This window comes from Lepisosteus platostomus, chromosome 5 (assembly GCF_059453375.1).
Source record: "Lepisosteus platostomus isolate fLepPlt1 chromosome 5, fLepPlt1.hap1, whole genome shotgun sequence".
In the NCBI taxonomy this organism is placed as follows: domain Eukaryota; kingdom Metazoa; phylum Chordata; class Actinopteri; order Semionotiformes; family Lepisosteidae; genus Lepisosteus; species Lepisosteus platostomus.
In genome coordinates this window covers 2,065,642-2,075,026 of record NC_142615.1, presented here as the reverse complement: position 1 = coordinate 2,075,026, position 9,385 = coordinate 2,065,642, and the positions used below count along the sequence as shown (strand labels likewise).

The 9,385-nt window shown below is 44.4% G+C and overlaps 1 long non-coding RNA gene across 1 annotated transcript; it reads right to left on the bottom strand.

The window, feature by feature from the left end:
- Positions 1–2,595: 2,595 nt before the first annotated feature.
- Positions 2,596–7,962, bottom strand: LOC148662404 (uncharacterized). Its single transcript, XR_015936315.1, has 3 exons — positions 3,897–7,962; positions 3,638–3,691; positions 2,596–2,677 (listed from the first exon to the last, which is right to left on the bottom strand). It is a non-coding gene; the product is annotated as an uncharacterized LOC148662404 (long non-coding RNA).
- Between the last annotated feature and the right edge of the window lie 1,423 nt (positions 7,963–9,385).

Sequence of the window (9,385 nt, the reverse complement as noted above, 5' to 3'; positions counted from 1 at the left end):
GCAGTATCAAACCCAGGAAACAGCCCAGCCCCGGTCAGCCCCTGGCACCATTAAAGCTGAGAAAAGATAAAGCACAGTAGGCCAGTTTGCACAGTACAGAACCCTACTGGTACTCAGAGGGGTGAGGATTAAAATACAAGGAAGAGTTGAGTACAGATGTCTACCCCCTTCACCATAGGATGAGGAAGACCTACCCATTCCCAACTACCTGTTACACTACATATGCTAGTTTACAATACAGTAGGGAAGTGGAGGTATTACAAGACCCAGCCTGAGCCCAGTCAACACACCACAGTACAGTATTATAGTACAGGCATTTGACTACTACAAGCAAGTAGAGGTGACAGTTTGGGACACAAATCGGAGACTTACCCTGCATTATCATTACCACTATACAGGGGCCAGTTCACATAAGGGTACAGGCAAAGTAGAACAATTGAGTACAGGTGACAGATTGAGACACATGGGAGTACTACACTGGTGCACAGCATATTACAACAAGATATAGTACAGTATAATACACAGGGCAGAGTATTACAATTAAGTACCATTTCAGGTCGTCTACAATCCATGTTACTCTGACATACAGTAGAGAGGGCTGAGTATTACCATCAAGTACTAGTGACATGAAGGTAGTCCACAATGCCGGTGTTACACTGACATTCAGTAGAGAAGCACTATTTCACTATAGTGCAGATGACAACTCGACACACCAATCTTAATTTTACAACACAGGTCCCATGGAGAGCTAGGGCAGCAGGCGTAAGCAGCACAGGAACAAGTCCAGGGTCCTGCACTGCTGAAGAGAAAAAAAAGGAAACATTTCTTCACAGGTGGTAGGACAAGTGACAAGTTCAATATTACACTAGATTACAGGGCACACTTTGTAACAATGGTCATATTACACTGTAGTACAGTACACATGCCTGGATATTACAGCACAATACAGGGGACATTGACATTACAGTACAGGAGAGAGATCAGGATATCACACTAGACTACAAGTGACAGTCTGGTACACTGGGTGTTATTGCATTGGAGTACAATACACATGAATCAATATTACAACAATACAGGGGACTGTTGACATCACGATACAGGAGAGAGATCAGGATATCACATGAGATTACAGGTGACAGTCAGGTACACTGGTTGTGTTATCACATTGGAGTACAGTACACATAGCTGATATTACAATACAGGTGACAATTTGGTACTCTGGTTATTACATTGGAGTACAATACACAAATCAGTTTTATTACAATACAGGTGACTGTTTGGTACTGTGATCATGTTATTACATTGTAGTACACTACACAACTGGATAGTACAGCACAATACAGGTGACATCACAATACAAGAGAGATCAGGATATCACAAAGTACAAGGTAGTTTGGTACATGGGTTGTGTTATTGGAGTACAGTACAGATGGCTAGATATTACAACACACTACTGATTCACATCACAGACAAACAGAGAGGGCTGGGTATTATAACCCAATACAAGTGACAGTTCACATCACCATACAATACACAGGTCTGGGTATTACAATCATGTACAGCTGAAAGATTTGTTCAAAAGCCTAAATGTTACACTGAAATACTGTACAATACAAAGAATGATTGTTACAAGAGTGTACAAGTGACAGTTCAGTACACCAGTCCATGTATTATAACAACACAGTACACAGGGCTTGGTATAATAGGACAGCTAAAATTTCAGCACAGAGATTTAAGTATTAAAGTACACTGCCAGTGAAGGTTTCAGACATGGTTGCATCAATGAGTATTACACATACACTCTGAACAAGAGATCAGCACACTAGTTAATTTTAGTACAGTCCAAGTGAGAGCTGAACACTGAGAATAAATGTTTTAAAAAGGTGAGAGTAAAGCACACAGGTGTGGCATTGGGTATTGAAACTCAGTCAAGGTGAGAGTGTAGCACACAGATTTGAGTATTAAAGTATTATAGATGAAGGTTTAGTGTATGTCACTGAATATTAGATCTGTACAAGTGAGAGTTCAGCACACTGGTTTAAGTATTAAAGCTCAGTAGTGGTGAGAGTTCAGAACAAGACTGAGCACTGCACAATAGTACCAGTCAGACATGCGAGTTCACAGACCTGCGTATTACAACAGTACAGGTTATAGTTTATCACACAGGGCTGAGTATTGTAATAGTACAGTTGACAGTCCAGCACACATACTTGAGTATTAAAATACACTGCTTGTGAAGGTTTAGCATACATGTGTGTCACTGAGGATTAAAACTCACAAGTCAGGGATCTGCACACTGGTTTCAATTTTATAGTACAGCAAAGGTGAGAGTATAGCACACAGGTGTCATTGAACACAACTCCGTCGAGGTAAGAGTGTAGCACACAGATGAGTATTGAAGTACACTACAGATGAAGGCTCAGCATACACGTCTCTGAATATTAAAGCTCAGTACAAGCTCACCTCCCTGGTTTAAGTATTTCAGTACAGTCCAGGTGACACAGATTGAAGTATTAAATCACAGTCAATGTGAGAGTTAAGTGCACAGGTTTCAGTATTAAAAAAAGTACCCATTCTGTTGAGTACACTCCAGGTGAGAGATGAGCACACAGGTATCAGTATTGAAGCACAGGAAAAAGCACTGGTTTAAGTTTAGTCCAGAGCTGACCACACAGATCTGAGAACAAATTTAAAACGCGTGAGAGTCAAGCACACAAGTATTAAACCTCAATCAAGGTAAGAGTGTTGCACACAGATTTGAGATTTAAAGAACACTGCAGGTTAAAATTAAGCACACTGGTGTGTCACAGAATATTAAAGCTCACTTACAAGTTAGGGATCAGCACAGTGGTTTAAGTATTTTAACCCAGTCCAGGTGAGAGCTGAGCACAGAGGTTTGAGTATTAAAGCGCAGTCAAGGTGAGAGTTTAGCACACAGGTGTATCACACTGGTTACACTGGTTTAAGTATGATAGTCCAGTCCACATGAGGGGTCAGTACACGCCTGAGTATGAAAGCACAGTAAAGGTGAGTTCAGTACTCGTGTGTCAATGTGAGAATTACATTAAGTACAAGTTCAGCACCCTGGTTTCAGTATTACAGCACAGTCCACAGGATAGCTCAGCACACAGGTCTGTCATTGAGAATTAAAGCTCAGGACAGGAGAGAGTTACCAATACAAGTGTGAGGATTACCAGTATTAACGCTCAGTGGAGATGGGAGTACAGTACACAGGTTTGGGTGTACAAGTATTCTATAGGAAAGACTTCAGCACACTGGTATTTATCATTGAGTAACAAAGCTCAGTACAGGTGAAAGTTCAACACAGACGAAGTGTATTAAGGTACAATACTCTTGAGAATTGAGTACACCATTGTCAGCACTCCACTCCCTACAGTACAGCCACTGATAACCATGATCAGAACAGTCCATCTGAGCAAAGTACCTCACTCTGGGGTACAAGACTGTGTCCCCCTCTGGAATCAAACCTGCAATCCAGTCAAAAAGCCCTGTTTAATACTGCAGAAGTGTAGTGTTTTACAGAGCACAAAGCAGCTGGACTGAGAGAAAGACACAGCTCAAGAGACGTCACAGAGACCGACAAGGAGGAAGAAAAAGACAGGAAAGAGCTTCTCACCTCCATCCCAACTCCCAGCCATACCCGTCTTCCCACTGGCCGCCTCTGGTCAGCCTGGAAAATAATACAGGAGAGAGAGTTCAGCATCAATCCCAGCACCACACCTGCCTCTCGACTGTCTGCTTGTGGGCATCCTGGAAAAGAACTCAGGACAGGGTTCAAACTTCATACACAATGTCAGGCTCTGCACGTTTCCTGGAAAATAAGGTAAAAAACAGGGAGAGAGCAGCTAACATCTATCTTAACTCCTCATACATACCTGTCTTCCCACTGGCAGCCTCAGAACATCCTGGAAAACTATGGAACAAGAATACAGGAGAGGGTTCAATCTTCATACATACCCATCTTTCCACTATCAGCCTCTGGACTCTGGAAGATTAGGGAAAAGAGAGACAGGAGTGAGCATCAACCTCCACTCCAACTCCTCATCCATACCCGTCTTCCCACTGTCAGCCTCAGGACATTCTGGAAAATACTACAGAAATGAACGAAGGACTGAGCATCAACCTCCATCCACACTGGTCTTCCCTCGGTCTTCCTCAGAACATCCTGGAAAATTAGGGAACAATAACACAGGAGAGGGCTCAATCTTCATCCATACTTGTCTACCCACTGGCAGCCTCTGGCCTCTGGAAAATTAGGGAAAAAGAGAGACAGGAGAGAACATCAACCTCCATTCCAACTCCTCCTCCATACCCATCTTCCCACTGTCAATTTTATGGACATCTAGAAAATCAAGGAAGAGATTATAGGAGAGAACATCCAACCTCTATCCCAGCCATACCCGTCTCTCCACTGTCTGCCCCTGGACATCCTGGAACAAGAAAACAGGAGAGGGTTCAATCTTCATCCATACCTGTCTTCCCACTGGCAGCCTCTGGACATCCTGGAAAACTACAGAAATAAACACAGGACAGAGCATCAACCTCCATCCACACTGGTCTTCCCTGTCTTCCTCAGAACATCCTGGAAAATTAGGGAACAAGAATACAGGAGAGGGCTCAATCTTCATACATACCCATCTTCCCACTATCAGCCTCTGGTCAGCCCGGAAAATTAAGGAAAATACAGTCTAATGAGTCCAATGTCAACCCCAACACCTCTTTCATACCCTCTGGAAAATTAGGGAAAGAGAGAACATCAACCTCTATTCCAACTCCTCCTCCATACCAGTCTTCCCAGTGTCAATTTTACAGGCATCCTAGAAAATCAGGGAAAATATTATAGGAGAGAACATCCAACCTCTATCCCAGCCATACCCATCTCTCCACTGTCTGCCCCTGGACAACCTGGAAAATTAGGGAAGAGAAAACGGGAGAGGGTTCAATCTTCATACATACAGGTCTTCCCAGTGTCAGCCCCCAGACTTACTGGAAAATGGCAAAGGGAAAAGAGCCAGGAGAGAGCATCCCACCTCCATCCCAGGACACACTGCTGTAGGCTGCACAGCTGGGACAGCTGGTTCATGTGTCTGAGGGCAGCAGTCTGGCTCTGGTCATCTGTATTCAGCCCAGCGTTCACCTGTCACTCAAGATTGTGATCTAATAGTATTGCTGTTAAATATACAATACTTCACCAGGCTCTAATATCAATGCTAGTAACTTTATAAGTTAGTGCAGGTTCTCCTCACTCACTAGTAGGGTTGTGTGTTCATGCCTTGTGACACAGGAGTGACAGGACTAACCTGACCTTGTGCTCGTGCTGGAGGGTGGTGTTGGACTCGGGTACGGGAGTGTAGGGTCAACAGCACACTGACCAGGTCCTTCTGAGGTAGAGACAGCAGGAGGTCAGGACAGCCCTGAGGGTCACCCCCTGGAGCCCCGATAGGAGGAGTCCACTGGCTCTCCGCCTGGAGCTCGTCTCCAAAGAGCAGCCTGAATCAGGGTCACCCGCAGCTCTTCGTCATCATGGTCATCCTCACAGGCTCCAGCAGGCAGGAGATCGGGACACCCTGGATGTCTCCCCAAGACGACTCCTACTCTGTCCCCTCAGTCTGTGGATCACAGATTGGTCCAATCAGCACAGATCGTGTAAGACCAGCGTCTCCTGCGAGGGACAGTCAGTGAAGGAGAGACTCACCTGGTCTGCACTCACCTGCCTGGCGCCTCGTGCCCTTCAGCATTGATGGGGGTCCCCTGTCTCCGGTCCCCTCCTGTGCTGACCAGTGAAACTTTCAAATACATACGCCAGTTCAAAAAGACCAGAAAGGATTAAGGATGTTAGGAGAGCCCATTTCATGTGTGTGTACAGCAGCTAGTGAGCAGGAAGGGCTGCTTTTGTGTCACAATTTCCACAAACTCTCCCTCTCGCTCCTGGTGAGACCAGCAGTTTCACACCTGCCAGCAACGATGTAGCCAACACACAGCACCTTCACAAAGCTGCACTTAATACGAAAACTGTAAAATTCATTTTGTTACCAAGATTTAATACCTGGTCTCCAAGTTATGAGTTCAGCGCACAGGTTTGAGAATTAGACCATATTACAGGCAAAGTATTAAACAGGTGAGACTTCACCACACTGGTGGGTTATGGAGTACAGTATTACACTAAAGGCAAGGGTTCAGAATACCGTTTGTCATCAAGTATTAAAACAGCACAACACATCGCTCACACTGTCATTAATTATTCAAGCACCGTGCAGTTGTGAATCCAGTACACAGATGTGTCTGAGTATTATAGTACAGTGTACAGAGTTCAGTACGACTGTACATATTAGAGTTCTCAAGTGTGGCAGAGTATTCAAGCTCAGTACAGCTGAGAGTTCAGTACAGAGTTTTAACTACTACAACACACTGCAGGCAACAGTTCAGCACTCAGAATCGAATACTTGAACACAATGCAGTCCAGCTCACAGGTGTGTCAGTATTACATTTAAGCATTATAGGAGAGAGTTCAGCACACAAGTTTGATTATTAAAGTGCACTACAGACAAGAGCTGAGAATACTGGTTTGTCATTGAGTATTAAAGTGCAGTACAGTCAAGGGTGTCACTAAGTATTAAAGCTAAGTACACAGGTTTGAGAATTAAGGTTCACTACAGGTGGGGGTTCAAAATACAACAAATAAGAAGTATTAAAACTCAGTACAGCCGAGAGTCCAGTTCACAAGTTTGAGTACAACACTACAGGCAACAGTTCAGCACTCAGGTTCAAATACTAAAGCATAATACAGTTCAACACACAGGTATGTCAAGGAGTATTAAAGCTCAGTGTAGGAGAGAGTTCAGTACAGTCTGAGAATTAAAGTTCACTACAGGTGAGTTCAGTCCAGGTGTGAGTATTATAGTACACTACAAGGGTACAGAATACTGGCTTGTATTTGAGTATTAAAACTCAGTACAGTCAAGAACTCTGTACACAGATGTGTCATGAGAGTACAGCGTATTAGATTACAGCATACAGAGTTCAGTACACACGTTTGAGTGTTAAAACTGTCCATATTAGAGTTCTTCACACAAGTGTCATCATTGCAGCTCAATACAGGCAATAATTCAGCACACTAATCTGTTCCTGATTATTAAAGCGTAGTACAGTTCAAGAATCAGTACACAGATGTGTCTGAGTATTAAACTACAGTACAGCTAAGTGCTGAGCACACAGGTTTGAGATCTGAAGCAGAATAAAGGTTTTAGTTCAGCACACAGGTTTGTTGAGTATTAAAGCTCAGTACAGGCGCGAGTTTAGCTCACTGAGTATTAAAACTGTAAACTGATTCAAGTACGAAAGCACAGTACAGGTGAGTATTTAACTGTGTCACTGAATGCGAGTATTAAGTTACAGCCTTCATGAGATGTCAGCACACCATTGTCAACACTACACTGTCTACAATAAAACATACCAGAACAGAAATTTAAGTACCTGTCTCTGGGATACAAGAGCTGTGTCCCCCTCTGGAATCAAACCCTGAACTCTGCAACCCACCGGTCCTAATCCCAGCTCAGCACTGCGAGGCTGCTGTTTCACAGACCACATGCAGCTGGACTGAGAGAAAGAGACAAGCAGAGAGACGCCACAGAGGAAGAAATACAGACAGCAGAGAGCTCCTCACCTCCCTCCCAACTCCCCGTCCACACCTGTCTTCACACTGTCAGCCTCTGGACATCCTGGAAAATAATACAGGAGAGATCATACAACTCACACCCCAACTAATCCATACCTGCCTTCCCACTGTCAGTCACTGGACATCTCGGAAAGTAGGAAAAAGATTACATGAGAGACCATCTAACCTGCATCCATACCGGTCTTCCCACTGTCAGATTCTGGACATCCTGGAAGATAGTACAGGAGAGATCATCCAACATGCATCCCAACTAATTGATGCCTGTCTTCCCACTGTCAGCCTCTGGAAAACTAGGAAAAGAATGCAGGAGACACCATCTAACCCATCTTCCCACTGTCAGCCACTGGACATCCCGGACAATTAGGGAAAAAGATTACATGAGAGACCATCTAACCTGCATCCATACCTGTCTTCCCACTGTCAGCCCCTGGAAAACTGGGGAAAAGAATGCAGGAGAGTCCATCTAACCCATCTTCCTACTGTCAGCCTCTGGACATCCTTGAAAATAATACAGGAGGGATCATCCAACATGCATCCCAACTAATCCATACTTGTCTTCCCACTGTCAGCCACTGGACATCCTGGATAAGTAGGGGAAAAAAAAAGATTACATGAGAGCCCATCCTTAGACGGTAAGCTGCATCCATACCGGTCTTCCCACAGCCAGCCTCTAGACATCCTGGAAAATAATACAGGAGAGACCATCTAACCTGTATCCATACCTGTCTATCCACTGTCAGATTCTGGAAACCCTGGAAAATAATACAGGAGAGATCATACAACTCACATCCCAACTAATCCACACCTGTCTTCCCTCTGTCGGCCTCTGGAAAACTGGGGAAAAGAATGCAGGAGAAACCATCTAACCCATCTTCCCACTGCCAGCCTCTGGACATCCTGGAAAATGATACAGGAGGGATCATCCAACATGCATCCCAACTAATCCATACTTGTCTTTCCACTGTCGGCCTCTGGAAAACTGGGGAAAAGAATGCAGGAGACACTTTCTGACCTATCTTCCCACTGCCAGCTCCTGGACATCCTGGAAAATAATACAGGAGAGACCATCCAACATGCATCCCAACTAATTCATACCCGTCTTCCCACTGTCGGCCTCTGGACATCCTGGAAAATCTGGGAGTTAATACAGCAGAGAGCATCCAACCTGCATCTGAACTCCTCATCCAGACCACTATCATGTTGCTCACGCTTTTGAGAGACAAATCAGGAGGAGTCCTCTTGGGGCTCCAGATCTCCACCTGGACCAGGGGCATCAGCAGCTCTTCGTCCAGACCACTGTGACGTTGTCCACGTTTTCGAGAAAGGAACCACAAGTACGCAAACTGTGCAACAACTATTACAACCGAGAGTAACTCCCAACATCACTCGACACAGAGGAGCTGTGTGGATCCCTTCACAGTTAAAAACAGCAGAGACAGTCTGAACTCTCTTCCACTCCTGGTTTAGTCAATTTTGTACAGATCAGAAATATAATACGTCTACTACTGGTCCTACTCGAATACTGCTTCTAATATTCGTGTTCCTCCTGAAAAACACTGCTTTTCCTTGAGCTCCTACTGAAAACTCATACTTTCACTAATGCTGCTGCTGAAAACAGTACTGCTTCTACGCCTACTGCTGCTTCTCAAATTAACAAAGTTGCTTCTATTATCAGGGCTGCTACTGAAA